This window comes from Salvelinus namaycush, chromosome 21 (assembly GCF_016432855.1).
Source record: "Salvelinus namaycush isolate Seneca chromosome 21, SaNama_1.0, whole genome shotgun sequence".
NCBI lineage: Eukaryota > Metazoa > Chordata > Actinopteri > Salmoniformes > Salmonidae > Salvelinus > Salvelinus namaycush.
The window spans coordinates 40,854,537-40,872,565 of NC_052327.1; the positions used below are offsets into that span (position 1 = coordinate 40,854,537).

An 18,029-nucleotide genomic window follows, 5' to 3' on the forward strand; every position below is an offset into this window, starting at 1 on the left:
ACACGCCCTCAAGTTGGATATGAAGGACATCTGGACACTACTATAATTTACAAGCCATCACACCATGAGAGGATTTGCCCTCTTCTGTCTCCATGGCAACTGCCCATGGTACTACTGATGTCACGTGATTCACCATGCTGTGTGTCCGTGAGTGTGCCCTCCAGCCATACACCCCAGTAACTATAACATGCTGGCCACCCTCATTTCATCAAAACCATGTCCTTCTAAAACAGCCAATTGGATGTGTTCCTCTGCAGCGAGCGGTCCCCGGCTCCAGCCGTTCTGGGTAATGAGATTGGGCTGAATGACAGAGACTTGCAGCCTCCGCTCAAGGAAAGAAATGTCACTCCGTGGTAGGATGCCGCAAAATGTCAGAATCTGTCCTGCCAGGGGGGTTTACGGGGATGAAATTCCTATTGGCATTCTGGAACACTTTCTGGCTCCCAGATAAAAGACAGTCCTGCTGTTTGTCAATAGACCAGCAAGGTTGTGATTTGTGTACCATTGCTACATGAGTTACTATTGGCTGTGTGAATGTATCCACGATACCAATGCTTCCACCTGTCTAGTGCCAAGGTTTTGTGGTCTTAGCCTTCTCTGTCTGGCATCCCAACTAGAGTCGTGAAAGGATGTGTACACCCCTCTCCTGGAGCAAAGACCACCCCCTTTCTCCCTCCTTTCATCCCTCCTCCATCCCCATGAATCCCCCTGGCATGTGAGCCTGTCTTTGATGGACCTCTCCACATCCGCTCCCTTTCTCCTGTGGTTCTGTCGAGTCAGGCCTTTGGCCAGATCTAATCTATGGGCCGATGGTTCTCAGAGGGGAATCAAACCTACCGTATCTGCCTGCAGCAGCTGCTACCTCCCCTGTATCCATATATATACACTATATACTAGACAGTACACTGAAGGGAAAATGAGACCATTACAATGGACTGGATTACATTTTCAATAAAACGAGATTGGCAGAGATGAGGAAGGAGATTATCTTGGCTGGTGCAGATATACAGTAGGAGGATGTAGGGTAATAACATACGGCTTCCTGTGTAAAAAGCAAAGCTATATCACATAAAATGACTTACACGTATGCTGTATACATAAAATATCCTATGGTATGGCAATATGAGAAATAATAGCGAACCCCACTGAATATTCTGATGGCTTTTCAGGGTTGTGTGTGAGTTGGGGACAGTGGGAACAGAATAGCTGGCATTCTGTAACAACAAACAAAATGTGTATTTTCCTCCTATTGTAGCTAGTTGGTTATAACAGGGGTGTTTGTCCCTCTCTCTTTTCACACCTTCCATCGCCGTGGTAACTAGGAGACAGTGGCTGGGTGTGCGTGGAAATGGGTGGAAAAACAGTGGGCACACTGTAGGAAGCAGCTGTGTGGTGCCAATTGCCTGTATGCCCCCTGCACCCCCGCCCCCACTCACCCTCCCTCTCAAAATAGAATGCACACATCTTTCCCTGCTACCAAAGCAACGGCTCAAGCCAACCTCAAAGGAAGAACAAAATGTTCTCTCACCGCAGGTTGTATGCAGCGTAAGGGATGAAAAGCAGCACTGTCACCGGTGAAATAGTGGGAGGGACCCTGGGTTTTGCCTTGATGTTGCCTTCTGGGAGGGGGCTCTTAATTGGATCCTGGTAATTGTAATCAGTATAGTTTGAGTGGAGTTCAGGTTTCATTTGTGTGTTCTTTTCTCATTCACATGGCATACCATAGCCCTTTCTGAGATATTGAATATATAGCTAGTCTGAATTTCCTGTATCTACAGTAGATAGAATCAGTCATTTCCTGAAAGTAAGGACATATATACATTTGTACACTTCTAGTGTGTCCAATGACACTATCAATATCCAACACCTTTTCTTAACCCTAACAGAGCTCTTTGTGGCCCTAACAGAGCTCACCTTTGTTACATCAGAGGTGCTCTATGTAATTCTGATTGGAGACCATAGGCATTCCCTGATTCGTCTCAGCCCCACGTGAGACATCACATGCCCTGGGGGATGGCACTGGGACCTGTTCAGTACACAAATGCATTGAAATAGGAGGTCATAGGTGGACTTGTCCAATGAGAACCCTCATTTCCTTAGATGCCCTACTCTCCAACATGTCTTTACATGCTACCTATCCCACAACACACTACTTACCTACAGAAGAATATGTATTTTTTGTAGGATACAGTGCCCCACCAGTGCTGACACACATAAATAGCTTTTCTAAACATACACTACATGACCAAAATCATGGGCATTAATATGGAGTTGGTCCCCCCTTTGCTGTTATAACAGCCTCCTCTCTTCTGGGAAGACTTTCCACCAAATGTCAGAACATTGCTGATGGGACTTGCTTCCATTCAGCCACAAGAGCATTAGTGAGGTCAGGCACTGATGTTGGGAGATTAGGCCTGGCTCGCAGTCGGCTTTCCAATTCATCCCAAAGGTGTTCAATGCGGTTGAGGTCAGGGCTCTGTGCAAGCCAGTCAAGTTCTTCTACACCGATCTCGACAAACCACTTCTGTATGGACCTCGCTTTGTGCACAGGGACATTGTCAAGCTGAAACAGGGCCTTCAGGGCTTCCAACTTTGCCACAAAGTCAGAAGCCCAGAATCGTTTAGAATGTCATTCATTGTATGCTGTAGCGTTAAGATTTCCCTTCACTGGAACTAAGGGACCTAGCCCGAACCATGAAAAACAGCTCCAGACCATTATTCCTCCTCCACCAAACTTTACAGTTGGCAGTATGCATTGGGGTAAGTAGCGTTCTCCTGGCATCCACCAAATCCAGATTGGTCCGTCGGACTGCCAGATGGTGAAGCGTGATTCATCACTCCAGAGAACGCATTTCCACTGCTCCAGAGTCCAATGGCAGCAAGCTTTACACCACTCCAGCCGACGCTTGGCATTGCGCATGGTGATCTTAGGCTTGTGTGCGGCTGCTCGGCCTTGGAAACCCATTTCATGAAGCTCCCAACGAACAGTTATTGTGCTGACGTTGCTTCCAGTCGCAGTTTGGAACTCGATGGTGAGTGTTGCAACCAAGGACAGACGTGCAACATGCTTCAGAACTCACGGTCCCGTTCTGTGCACTTGTGTGGCTTACAACTTCTCGGCTGAGCCGTGGTTGCTCCTAGACGTTTCTACTTCACAATAACAGCACTTTCAGTTGACTGTGGCAACTCTAGCAGGGCAGACACCTGACAAACTGACTTGTTGGAAAGGTGGCATCCTATGACGGTGGCACATTGAATGTCAATGAGCTCTTTAGTAAGGCCCTTCTACTGCTTTGTCCATGTGTATTTTTGACATAGACAATCTTGAGAGATTTCAGTGGATTTTTTTCTCTCGTAACCCTTCAGGAGACCTAACAGAACCTGCAATCCCAACAAAGTCTTTAGTCAGAATGTTGAGGGAAATTTCAAAGTGCCACTCACTTTGTCAGGAAAATGTATTCACACAGGAGAAACGCAGTGCAGTCGATGGCCGATAATAAATAGATGAGAGAAATGTACAAAAACATAACAGTCTATACATCAGCATCGGTTTGCATTGTCCAGGTGAATGGATAATAACTCATTGAGACATGGGTCGTAGCATTGGCACCTCCATCAAAAAGCCTTATCATTGATGATCATGACATAGCAGAGGTCATAAAAAGTCATATCTGCTGTAACTATGGGGCGGCAGGTAGCCTGGTGGTTAGAGCGTTGGACTAGTAACCAAAAGGTTGCAAGATCGAATCCCCGAGCTGACAAGGTACAAATCTGTCGTTCTTCCCCGGAACAAGGCAGTTTACCCACTGTTCCTAGGCTGTCATTGAAAATAAAAAATGTGTTCCTAACTGACTTGCCTCGTGAAATAAAGGTAAAATAAAACATCTATGTACAAGCCAATGGCACATCTAGCCACGACAATGTTAATTTAGTTAAAAGAAGACAGCTGCTCCTTTGCAGAACACACTAAGTTTCACGATGGAAGTGTTCCCTCTCTCCTTCCTTCCCTTTCTCCATCCCGCCATCTCAGGCTAGTGACATGCGCTGCGGCCTCTCCAGGTTGGCACAAAACTTGTCCAGGAAGCACGATGCCAGCTCGTCGTCCACTAGGTACCCGTCACTAGACAGGGTGACGGTGCTCAGGGCACCGGTCTCCTCGGTCAGACGGAGCACAGACCTGGAGGTGACCACGGCCAGGATACACACCTGTGGAGGGTTGATCACCGCACTGAACCCACTGATGCCAAACATGCCCAGGTTAGAAATACTGTCAGGGAGAGACAGGAAGGGAATGAGACAGACAGAGATTTAACCATTTGTACCAATAAAGCTAATTTTAATTCGTGAGAGGAATTGGGAGGAAAAATAGGGGAAGGAGAGAGAGAGAGAACGAAGGAGGGGTGGGGGAACGCGAGAGAGAAAAAAAGATGAAGGAGGGTGGTGAGAGACAAAGGGACGGGAATGAGAGAGAGAGGAGACAATGGGCATTGCATCATTAGTCTGGCTCAGCCAGGGAAAACATGCAGACAATTAATTAACCAAGGGGAGATACAGCCAGACATAATGGGGCCTTATTGCTACCTATTCCCTGTTACTAATTCAGTCAAGACAGCATGCACTCAAAACACAATAAGCTGTGTGTGAGGTGAATTAAGGAGAATACAAAAGAGGATACCAGGAGACATTTCCTCAATAGACACATAAAGACATTGTGCCACTTCCAACAGCCTGAGGTGAACTCACAGAGAGAGAGAGAGACCATCCTATCTCTGTGTTTAGTGAGCAATAACATCCACAGGCAATTTCCTGTGTGGGTTAATAACATAGCCAGACCTGGGGGATGGAGGGATGGATAAAGGGAGGGAAGAAGCATGCATACATCTTCAAGAAGAGATAGAAAGAGCTTGCATCCTTTATAGAAATTAATTATCCTCCTCTGACACAGAAACCCCATTTATGTCTAAATTACCCAATTAATTCAAATGAGTTAAAACAGCCCGCCCTCCCCTGGAATGGATGGCCACATAATTGATGGCTCTTGTCGTCTGGCCACATATTCTCTTCATGTCTGCATGTGATAATGTAGAATCTACATATTATATGGACTAGCTGTGATGGTTGTAACTCTAATAGCAGGACATTAACTTTTTATGGCTGCAGGGGCAGTATTGAGTAGCTCTGTTTAAGGTGCCCATTTCAAACGGCCTCGTACTCAATTCTTGCTCGTACAATATGCATATTATTGTTATTATTGGATAGAAAACACTCTCTAGTTTCTATAGCCGTTTGAATTATGTCTCTGAGTGGAACAGAACTCATTCTACAGCACTTTTCCTGATATGGTGTGAGATTTCAGACATCTTGGCCCCTGCTCCCAGGTCAGTTCATAAGTCCCTGTGAAGGCTATGATACTACAAACACTGCCTACGCCTTCCTCTAGATGTCAGTAAGAGGTGACAATTTGAATGGAGTCGATTGCGCAATCAGTGCCTGTATAAAACGACAAAGACCGGATGTACCGTTCTTTTCCTGCTGCGCCTGACGCACGATGTACGTTGGACCTGCTCTCTTTCCAACCTTGGGTTTAGCCAGTAATATTTCGCCGGTCATGTTTTTACTCGTTATAGGTGTTAAAGACATCATAAGGTAGTTAATTTAAACCGTTTTATAGCAATTTATATCCGTTTAGTGCGATTTTGAGGCAATTCTTGGTGATGCACTTTGAAGCTTTGGGCATGTTTCCAGTACCGGTCGAACGTTAGTGGGCATTTCGACGGACAAGCGGACATCTTTCGACCAAAAGAAGATTAGACCCAAGAAAGGATACATTGCCCAAGATTCTGATGGAAGATCACCTCATAGTAAGAAATATTTAAGATGATAAATCGTTGTTCTGTCTAAAAATTTTAAACGCATATTCCGCCATTTTCTTTGGTATAGCTTCGCTTGGCGAACCCTGTATTGCACAGTAAGGATAATTTTAGAAATGTAATTCAGCGATTGCATTAAGAACTAATTTGTCTTTCGATAGCTGTCCAACTTATATTTTTTTAGTCAAGTTTATGAATAGTTAATCATGAGACAAGATCACTGTCAAATATGGCGCCCGACATTTTCAGGCTAGTTTTGCTAGTTTTGTCATTGTATAACCACGTTTTTTTGTGGCTAAATATGCACATTTTCGAACAAACTCTATATGTATGTTGTAATATGATGTTACAGGAGTGTCATCGGAAGAATTCTGAGAAGGTTAGTGAAAAAATTAATATATTTTGGCGATGATTACGTTATCGCTCTCTTTGGCTTGAATCGATGCTCTGGTAACGTTTGCACATGTGGTATGCTAATATAACGAGTTATTGTGTTTTCGCTGTAAAACACTTAGAACATCTGAAATATTGTCTGAATTCACAAGATCTGTGTCCTTCCATTGCTGTGAGCTGTGTATTTTTAAGAAATGTTTTATGATTAGTAATTAGGTAATACACGTTGCTCTGTGTATTTATTCTAGTCGAGTTGTGATGGTGGGTGCAATTGTAAACTATGATTTATACCTGAAATATGCACATTTTTCTAACAAAACCTATCCTATACAATAAATATGTTATCAGACTGTCATCTGATGAGGTTCTCTCTTGGTTAGTGGCTATCAATATCTTTATTTGGCCGAATTGGTGATAGCTACAGATGGAGAGAGAAAATGGTGGACAAAGAAAAATGGTGTCTTTTGCTAACGTGGTTAGCTAATAGATTTACATATTTTGTCTTCCCTGTAAAACATTTTAAAAATCTGAAATGGTGGCTTTATTCACAAGATCTGTATCTTTCATTTGGTGTCTTGGACTTGTGATTTAATGATATTTAGATGCTACTATTTAATTGTGACGCTATGCTAGCGATGCTAATCAGTGTGGGGGGGGTGGGGGATGTTGTCATAGGTGTACCGACCTCGGGCTTGCAGCCATAAGAGGTTTTAATGACTGCTTCCCTACCAGTAGCCTACTGACCTATTCAAGAAATGATTAACTTAGCGCCTGGTACAAACGCTGCAGATTGTCAGCGGTGAACCAGATACGGCTATTGAACACCTTGCTCCCACACCGTAGACCTGTATGTCTGCATATTCAAACATTTGACTATGTTGAAGTGCTAAGTAAGAACCTGAGTCAAACACCAGTTCACCGTCTAACAAGCCAAGAGAGAAATCCCACAGCCAAGTCTACACTGCATTTGTACAAAGCATATCTATCTAAATAATATTCCAGGTGTAAAGGACTGAGGGTTAGTATTATCTCGCTCCCAGATAATAAGGTGTGTTGTGTTTACCTGTATGAGCCTCCCTGGTACTCATGAGGAAGCAGCTTCCCATCCCAAGCATTTTGGGCCAGTGCCTGGAGAAAACAGATCAGCAGTCAGTCAGTCGTCTACTGTAGTCAGAGGCAGGGATCCACTGTGAGCCATAGGCTAATCAATGATCTACTGTCTAGAGGTGGTGATGGTTCAATCAGATCCATCAATCACGCTTCTAGCCGTCTCAGTGATACAGTATGGACCTCATGGTTCAACGATAATGTTGAAATAATGTCATGCTGATAACCTCCCTTCAGCTTGTCATAGTCAACACTCCAAAGGCAGCCCTCACTCAGAGTTCAGACTGCATACTCCAAATGCTTCACACAAGAGCCTCTGTTAGCATTACTTAAATAAACCCAGGCATCAACACACACAGAGCTAGAGCAGAGTGCAATTCAATCCCACTGTGTTGAATTTATTAGGTTCTAAATAAACAAAGTAAAAAACTCACGGACGCTTCATCAAGCTCAAACCGAGTTTATTCACCCACTGGGTCATGCAGTTGCATAAGACAAAAACATATTTCCACCAGTGGTAGTATATATACTCCAATTTGGGTGGAGTCTCCTCCTTCTCTCTAAACATTACATCTTTATTGCTAGGCAGGAAGTTAAGTGATACGAGCAATAAACTGTTCCTTTTCCCTTAAAATGACCTGACCTGACCTTGACCCCCTTCTTCACTACACCACATCTCTCCACCCGTATCCGTGCCTGCAACCATGTGATTGCCCTTCCTTTAGTCAATACACTCTAAACTTAATTGCCTCCACCATATACATTCCTCCTACAGATATCCATTAACTTCTGACGTAGACCCTAGACTATAGCACTCAATATTTCAATAGGATAGTTGATAATAACAATATTCCAAGTTTAATCAGAACTCATCAAACTCCATCGAAGGCAACACTTTGACATTAACACAATGAAAACCAAATTGGCTGAGCAGGAGGAAACAGTGCAGGCAATTGCTTTTAAAGAAAAATCATTGAAAGTTAGTCTTTAGGAGGGTTCCAAGCAGGCCATATGGGGTGGAATGGGACTGCACTATAATAATGACAAATGAACATTCTGTCAGGACCCGGTGAGAGAAACAGTCACTAATAGTCGGCAGAACCCAGAAGATGAGGCAGACACAGCAGTACTAGAGACGGTGGTTTAATAACCTCTAATTCCTCCCAATCCCGGATCCGGGAGCACCCCCATCAGTAAAAAAGCTGACTAGCATAGCATAGCATAGCGTCACAAGTAAATACTAGCATCTAAATATCATTAAATCACAAGTCCAAGACACCAGTAGAAAGATACACATCTTGTGAATCCAGCCATCATTTCTGATTTTTAAAATGTTTTACAGGGAAGACACAATATGTAAATCTATTAGCTAACCACGTTAGCAAAAGACACCACTTTTTTTACTCCACCAGTTTTTTACTGCATCAGTAGCTATCACAAATTCGACCAAATAAAGATATAAATAGCCACTAACCAAGAAACAACTTCATCAGATGACAGTCTGATAACATATTTATTGTATAGCATATGTTTTGTTAGAAAAATGTGCATATTTCAGGTATAAATCATAGTTTACCATTGCAGCCACCATCACAACTCTCACCAAAGCGACTAGAATAACTACAGAGAGCAACGTGAATTACCTAAATACTCATCATAAAACATTTCTGAAAAATACACAGCATACAGCAAATGAAAGACAAAGATCTTGTGAATCCAGCCAATATTTCAGATTTTTTAAGTGTTTTACAGCGAAAACACAATATAGCATTATATTAGCTTACCACAATAGCCAGAAACACAAGCCATTTACCAGCAGCAAAGGTTAGCGATCGTAACAAGCAAGCAAAAGACATATAATTTTTGACTAACCTTCATAAACTTCTTCAGATGACAGTCCTGTAACATCATATTACACAATGCATATAGGGTTTGTTCGAAAATGTGCATATGTAGCGGCACAAATCGTGGTTATACAATGAGAAAAGTAGCCAAGCTGCCAACAAAATGTCGGGAGAAATCTTGGGAGAGGCACCTATTCTAATCGATAACTAATCATAAACTTGACTAAAAAATACAGGTTGGACAGCAAATGAAAGATACATTAGTTCTTAATGCAATCGCTGTGTTACATTTTTAAAATTAACGTTACTACGACATACAGCGTGCGTTAAAGCGAGACCGCACGGAAATTAATGGCGGATTATGCATTTTACATTTTTCAACAGAACAACGAATTAACAGCATAAATAGTTCTTACTTTTTGATGTGCTTCCATCAGAATCTTGGGAAAGTTGTCCTTTGTCCAAAAGAATCGTTGCTCGGTTGTAGAATGTAGTCTTCAACGTTGCAATTAGCAGTAAACATTAGCCATGTGGGCCAGACATCCCCAACTCCATAGAACGCAACACAAATAAATACCCGAAAATCGCAATATACTGACATAAACTGATATAATTCGGTTTAAAATAACAACATTATGATGTCTTTAACAGCTATATCGAATAAAAACAGAGCCGGATATATCTAAGAGCTATAACCGGAGCTTTCTACTACGACATGCCAAGGTCCTTCCTGCGTCAGAGCGAAGTGAACAAAGACCGGACCCTTCGTTCCCAAGCTATTTATAACCTCTCAGATCTGCCTAGAGACTCCATTTCAAATCTCACTATTCGCTGACATCCAGGGGAAGGCGTATGCAGTGCATCTCAACCAATAGAAGACAGGCAAATTAATAAACTGACCTGGGAACAGCTTGCAGAATTCTGCATTCTCACATCCTCATAGGAAAAATGCTCTAACTCGAGTTCTGTTTTACTCACAGATATAATTCAAACGGTTTTAGAAACTAGAGTGTTTTCTATCCAATAGTAATAATAATATGCATATTGTACGAGCAAGAATTGAGTACGAGGCAGTTTAATTTGGGAACGAAATTATTACAAAGTGCAAACAGCACCCCCTATTGAGAAGAAGATAAAGGAAAAAGATCTCCAGGCAAGAAATATAAATCCACAACGTCAAAAGTAATGCCAAGAGAAAAAATGAATATCCTCCAAGATACAATGAAAATCCACAAAGTGGTAAGAACAGCAGGGAAAAACAAACCTTAAAAAGAATAATCAAAAATAAACAAGAACAAAACCAGAGTACCTCAGGAAAATCCAACTAGAGAAATAAATGTTCACAGCATGGCTGGGGCTGGGTGCTAACATACAAACACAGAGCAAAGAACTGAGGAACACTAAGGGTTTAAATACCTACAAGGAAATGAGGCACAGGTGCAAATAATAACTATAACAAGGGAAAAACAAAAGGTTCAAAAAGGCGCAATGGGGGCATCTAGTGACCAAAACAATCCTGGCCAAATCCTGACACATTCTTTATACAAAATTGACCTCTTTGTCTGAATGCATGTAGACCTACTGCATCATCAATGTTTAACCCCGCTGATTCCAATTCCAGGGTCTTCTACATCAGACCCTACCCTATTCCACTATTGTAGGATATATATTTTCCTCTCCTGCATACAGTGGTTTGTCAGTCCAAGTTGCTGCTTCGCCAAATTGATCTTGTGTGTACTCTCTGTATTGATCTGAGTGGGCTTTCTCCGCCTGTGGCTTGGCAAGCTGGAGTAAGGGAGTTGACATGACTCAGTGAGCAGAAAGAAGACGAGTTCTCTAAAGTAATGGTGCTTTAGAAACAATTAAACACCCCCCTTTCTTCCATCACTCGAAAGTCAACATGAATCAATATGCTACCAGAGCACAAATCAATATGCTACATAAGGAGCTTGGAGGCTGCACTGTTGCACTTTATATAGGTGTGTGTGTGTGTTTTCTGGATTATTGACTCTCATCCCAGTGCATGTGAGGTGGAAAATCATCCATATGTTCCTCACATGCACACATTAGTAGTCAGGCGGGTCAGGTGTTTGTTCACCCACAACTGCCTTTAATTGCTAATAACCCATTCGCAACCGCCCGACTATAGGCGATAAAGTGAAAATCTGAGGCCTGCACCTGGCACTAACTCGCTAATATAGAAAAATGCTCTGTACACTACAGTCAGAGACGGCGGAATTTGTTTTTGACCGGGGGTGGCAGGAATTTATTTGCCGATTTAGATATGTTTCTGTTTATAATTTCCAAAATTTTGGTAGGTTATTTGTTAGTCAACTTGTCTATAATTAGATATTGTACATGGAGCTTCTCTTCTGTTATTATATGTTGCCCTAAAAGACGAACTAAACCCTGTCTCACCAGAATGTCATAAATTGATAGAAAAATGCTTCCATCTAGTTGACATCGGTAAAGTTCTCTGCCATATCAGCTTATTTCGCGGAGCAAAGACATTTACAAACCAGGGAGGAAAAAAATTGAAAGATTTTCTGTGCAAAATTTCCAAATGACATCAGTTTGACCGGTTGTAAGGAAGTAGAAAGCTTTGAAAATGTCCCAACATGTATCTGATCAGATTTTAGATCGGCTTGGATCCATATTTTATGTGGTTGAAATACTATCAGCGTTTATGAATCTAACTGCGCATTCGCATTCTCTCAAAATGCTGAAAGAAAGAAATCATATTTCTTCACTCCTGTCAAAATGTAGCCTACATTTGTTGTGTCATTTTACTGCAAGAAATGCTTAATTCTGCAGGAGTTAATATTATGGCTATGTGAGAGGTTATAGACCTACAGTCAGTGTCCAGATTTAAGTTTCTATTTACCCATCTGAACAGTATTGGCGACTCTACAGTTCCTTTATGTGCCATAGGCCTGTTTGAAGTCCCGGTATTGTGTCAAATTTTTATTGCGCTTCACAATCATCACACATAAACTGCTGTCATCCCCTTATAGCATTCACCAAATCTTTTCCAAACATTACTTTTCTTGCCCTCCCTTTTCATTATTTTCAACTCTACATTTTTCAGTTTTTCTCTTGCTGAATAATTTTTGCCTCCATGGATCGAAGTTAACTTTTTCTACCTGTTACCAAAAGAATTTGGCTATTGGCGTGTAGGCTATTTTGGCGATTGGCGTGTAGGCTATTTTGGCGATTGGCGTGTAGGCCCTGAAGCCTAATTAAGCTTATGCACTAATACCAGCCTAAAATAAGGAAATAAAAACCTCAATGTAGAAACATAGATAAATAAATTGAACAACAAAGACACATTTATGGATTTTTTTAAGGTACTGTTTTTTATGTTTATTCAACCCGCCACCCACCCGGCCTTTATCCACACAATATTTAATGATCCGCCCCACCCTGCGGATATAACCGCAGGGACACAGAGGCTCCACAAGTATACACAAACACATACAGTACACACACAGGCCTATGCATTGAAGCATGTCATACAACCCTATATATGATACTCTCTTAATATTCTATTTTCTATGGGCCAACATGACAACCCTGGCCCAAATGGAGGAAATAATTTGCAGCAGATGTGCAATAATATGTCTAACACTCATACACGTCATGCTCATTCAAATGGAAATTTACTTTAGAGATATTGCAGTGACACTGCCTTTATCTAAAAAAAACAGTATGTCAAAAGACCCAGAGACACATTAGAATACATGGGGAGACATTAGCGATAACAGCATCGAAAGGAAAAGCAATCATGTGTTTTGTGGGTTCAGGCTTGGTAGTCACTGAGCGCTCTGTGCCCCTTCCAGACCACATGTTGTATTCAATTAGCTGCTGATAAGGGGTTTACATTCTGCCCTAACTCAAACCAGGCTTCTGACTCTGGGTGGGAACACACGGACAGGAGACCACTGTGCGTACGTGTGTGTATGTGGCACCGCAAGTGTGTATGTGTTTAATAAATGTGTTGTTGCAGGCCACAGATCGGTAGCACACGTTGTCCTTTGCAGGGAATACATTGGAATTACATTGTCACTTTCTCTATTTCTTAAGCTGGCACACTGGTGTGTGTGTATGTGTGTGTGTGTGAGTGTACCCAGCTGCTGAGGCCTATGTACCCGCCCCCTATATAACCCTCCATTAATCGCTTTTAATGATCTAGCATTGTACATTTATTTATTCATAATCATGGCACGCTCAGTTCATAGCTGGCTGCTGAGATGGAGAGAACTACAGTGTCTATAATGTCATATCATACAGACATATCATACAGACATATATGTATACTCCCTCTAGATTCAGTATGGTTTAGGGCTGGGAATTGCCAGGGACCTCACGATACAATATTGTCATGATACTTAAGTGCCGATAGGATATGTATTGCGATTCTCACAATTATTTAAATATGTATTGCGATTCGATATTGTGATTTTATTGTGATTCGATGTTCCAAACATATTGCTCACCATATGACTGCCGCAGAGGGATAAGCGAGTCATGAGAAAACAAGTTTTGATTAAACATGGAAATTAAGTTGCTGAAAACAAATTTGGCTCACTATTTAAAAAGAAGACGGTGAGCTTCGGTGTAGGTACAGCTGACTAGCAGCCGTGAAAATAATATTGCGATATTGTCAAAAATAATATGCCTATATGTAACTGTATCGATTTCCCCTCCCACATCACTAGTATGGTTATCTACTGTGTCAATCAATTGATTAAGTTATTTTAGCAATCCACCATCATCACCAAAGTCATTATGAGAAGCCCAATTGTGGCAGATTTAAGAGCTGCAAAAAATTATGCAGATAATGCAGCACAACAATATCTGGTCCCTGTCCAGGAATGTAAACACCACCAACCCTGATATGTGTTTACCTAGCGAGTGATTCAGAATGAGTCCCCACACTGCAACTCATTCCCAGCCTGAGCTTTCCAAAGAAAGCACCTGAGGAATGCAGTTACACACTGAATCTGAAACCTGCCCCTCGCCCCTACCAACTCGATTAGAGGGTCCTCCGTTGTCAAATGTTTCTGACGAAACTCTGAGGGTGACTTCAATACTGGCGAAGGGATCAAATAAACCAATCAACTTCGGGACACACTCGTGACTTGAATGATGAAATTCATGTTCCACATTTAAATGATAAAATTAGCATGAAATTCAAATGAGAAAATTCCCCCTGTCGTTTTACAAGATATAAACCTCAGTAATAGTTTTTTATTTTAATTTCCAATGTTACATGTGTCAAGTCTCACAATCTGACGAACAATTACAGGTGGCAAATGTTTTGTGTATAAAATTGTGCAAGCTAAAATATTATGCAGTGAATTATGGAATACCACTTCACTCTGAAGCCGGCAGCATAGTGGACTATGTCAAAATGGCTATTGGAGGGTCTAATTAGCCCTTACACCCTCCATTATTTTCACAACCACAGCTTTGGGACATGTGGATATTGTAGAGGCACGCGTGAATGAGCAAATGGAGGGTCGAGGGTGATTTGGGATTCAGCCACAGTCTCAAGGCCAAGGGGCTGCTGGTGATATTACCATTCTACACTCATTTTATAGAACTTTAATTTGAGTGCTTTGTAACTGCCACTAAATAATGGAGACAGCTAGTTCCATTTCAGATACTGTAACATTTCATGATTTTATTCCACTCCGCCCGGGAAAGTTAGCAGCTCACTGGCATGTATTTCTCCAACAGCACAGGCCCTGATTCTGAACTATGAGCTCCACACTACCCAGGTATCAGTAGTGTTCCACCCCACCTTGGCGTTAGCTGAGATCTCCTGCACTCCCTTGTCAGCAGCGTTTGTGATGATGGGGGTAATGAGGCCCTTCTCAGTCGCCACAGCGATGGAGATGCTGTTGGAGTCCAGCGCCTGGGGGCCCTCCTCCGACCAGGTCACATTGACCTCCGGCAGATCCTAAAGGCCAAGGTCAGAGGTCAGGACAGATTCTGGTAGATGGGATTCAAGGAGGAGGAGAAGAGGACTGAGGGGAAGAGAGAGTGGAGGGATGGAAGAGGAAAAGGGACTAAATGACACTCCATCCACGGCCTTCACAAGACAGGACAGAGCATTTCGGTATACCCTGTCCTATCCCCACGATTGATAAGATAAGAGATAAGATATGATAATGTTTCCACAGAAGTAAGGGAGGGTCAGGGTGAAAGGTGAATGGCCCACTGTTACAGTAGATTCAGTGGTCTGACCAAAGGCAGGACCACAGGGCCTAACAAAGTGGTGAGAGATGGTCTCATCTTCTATTCACTTCTGTTTCTGTTTCCATGGATACAGTCAGTCACACAAAGGAGCCACATTCATACTCAAAATGCACATTATGAAAATCAAAGCTTATCCTAGCCAAGGCACCCAGCTGAAACCAAGGGAGTTTGTTTGGTGATTACATTCCCAGTCTTCACAGAGAGGGTAAGAGGAGAGAAGGAGAAAGAGGGGGAGGGAGAGTGTCATGTGTTATCTTTTTCCTACATAAGGAACTACAGGAGAAAGGACGGAATAAGGCATTGTAATTTATCAAGGAAAGCCCCAGGTAAAACACAGAGAAAGGAAGATCTACAGACATTTCCCTACTAAGACGAGACAAGGATGCATTTTTTCTTTCTCTCTCTATCCTCGCCATAAATCATTTACAAAAGGATTCAGACCCTTTGCTATGAGACTCAAATTAGCTCAGGTGCATCCTGTTTTCATTGATCATCCTGGTTCTACAACTTGATTGAAGTCCACTTGTGGTAAATTCATTTGATTGGACATCATTTGGAAAGGCACAAACCTGTTAATATAAGGTCCCACAATTGATAGTGCATGTCAGAGCAAAAACCAAGCCATGAGGTCGAATGAATTGTCCGTAGAGCTCCGAGACAGGATTGTGTCGAGTCCAAGATCTGGGGAAGGGTACCAAAACATTTCTGCAGCATTGAAGGTCTGCACGAACACAGTATACTCCCTACATCATTCTTAAATGGAAGAAGTTTGGAACCACCAAGACTCTTGGTCACCAAGGCCCGCTGGCCAAACTGAGCATTCGGGGGAGAAGGGCCTTGGTAAGGGAGGGGACCAAGAATCCAATGGTCACTCTCACAGAGCTCCAGAGTTCCTCTGTCGAGATGGGAGAACCTTCCAGAAGGACAACCATCTCTGCTGCACTCCACCAATCAGGCCTTTATGGTAGAGGGGCAAGACGGAAGCCAGTCCTCAGTAAAAGGCACATGATAGCCCGCTTGGAGTTTGCCAAAAGTCACCTAAAACTTTCAGACCATGAGAAACAAGATTCTTTGGTCTAAAGAAACCAAGATTGGAGTCTTTGGCCTGAAAGCCAAGCATCACGTCTGGAGGAAACCTGGAACTAGAGGTCGACCGATTAATCGTAATGACCGATTAATCAGGGCCAATTACAAGTTTTAATAACAATCGGAAATTGGTAATTTAGGACGCCGATTTAGCCGATTTATTTATTTATTATTATTTATTTAAACATCAATGCCTTTCTTAAAATCAATACACAGAAGTATATATTTTTAAACCTGCATATTTAGCTAAAAGAAATCCAGGTTAGCAGGCAATATTAACCAGTTGAAATTGTGTCACTTCTCTTGCGTTCATTGCACGCAGAGTCAGGGTATATGCAACAGTTTGGGCCGCCTGGCTCATTGCGAACTAATTTGCCAGAATTGTACGTAATTATGACATAACATTGAAGGTTGTGCAATGTAACAGGAATATTTAGACTTATGGATGCCACCCGTTAGATAAAATACGGAACGGTTCCGTATTTCACTGAAAGAATAAACGTTTTGTTTTCGAGATGATAGTTTCCGGATTCGACCATATTAATGACCTAAGGCTCGTATTTCTGTGTGTTATTATGTTATAATTAAGTCTATGATTTGATAGAGCAGTCTGACTGAGCGATGGTAGACACTAGCAGGATCGTAAGCATTCATTCAAACAGCACTTTCGTGCGTTTTGCCAGCAGCTCTTCGCAATGCTTCAAGCATTGCATTGTTTATGACTTCAAGCCTATCAACTCCCGAGATTAGGCTGGTGTAACCGATGTGAAATGGCTAGCTAGTTAGCGGGGTGCGCGCTAATAGCGTTTCAAACGTCACTCGCTCTGAGACTTGGAGTAGTTGTTCCCCTTGCTCTGCATGGATAACGCTGCTTCGAGGGTGGCTGTTGTCGATGTGTTCCTGGTTCGAGCCCAGGTAGCAGCGAGGAGAGGGATGGAAGCTATACTGTTACACTGGCAATACTAAAGTGCCTATAAGAACATCCAATAGGCAAAGGTATATGAAATACAAATCGTATAGAGAGAAATAGTCCTATAATTCCTATAATAACTACAACCTAAAACTTCTTACCTGGGAATATGGAAGACTCATGTTAAAAGGAACCACCAGCTTTCATATGTCCTCATGTTCTGAGCAAGGAACTTAAACGTTAGCTTTCTTACATGACACATATTGCACTTTTACTTTCTTCTCCAACACTTTGTTTTTGCATTATTTAAACCAAATTGAACATGTTTCATTATTTATTTGAGGCTAAATTGATTTTATTGATGTATTACATTAAGATAAAATAAGTGTTCATTCAGTATTGTTGTAATTGTCATTATTACAAAAAATAAATAAATAATCGTCCGATTAATCGGTATCGGCTTTTTTTGGTCCTCCAATAATCGGTATCAGTATCGGCGTTGAAAAATCATAATCAGTCGACCTCTACCTGGCACCATCCCAATGGTGAAGCATG

General features: G+C 42.0%; 1 pseudogene; it reads right to left on the reverse strand.

Annotated features, from left to right (window-relative positions):
- Positions 1-4,026: 4,026 nt before the first annotated feature.
- Positions 4,027-18,029, reverse strand: part of LOC120065908 — a 102,714-nt pseudogene continuing 88,711 nt past the window's right edge.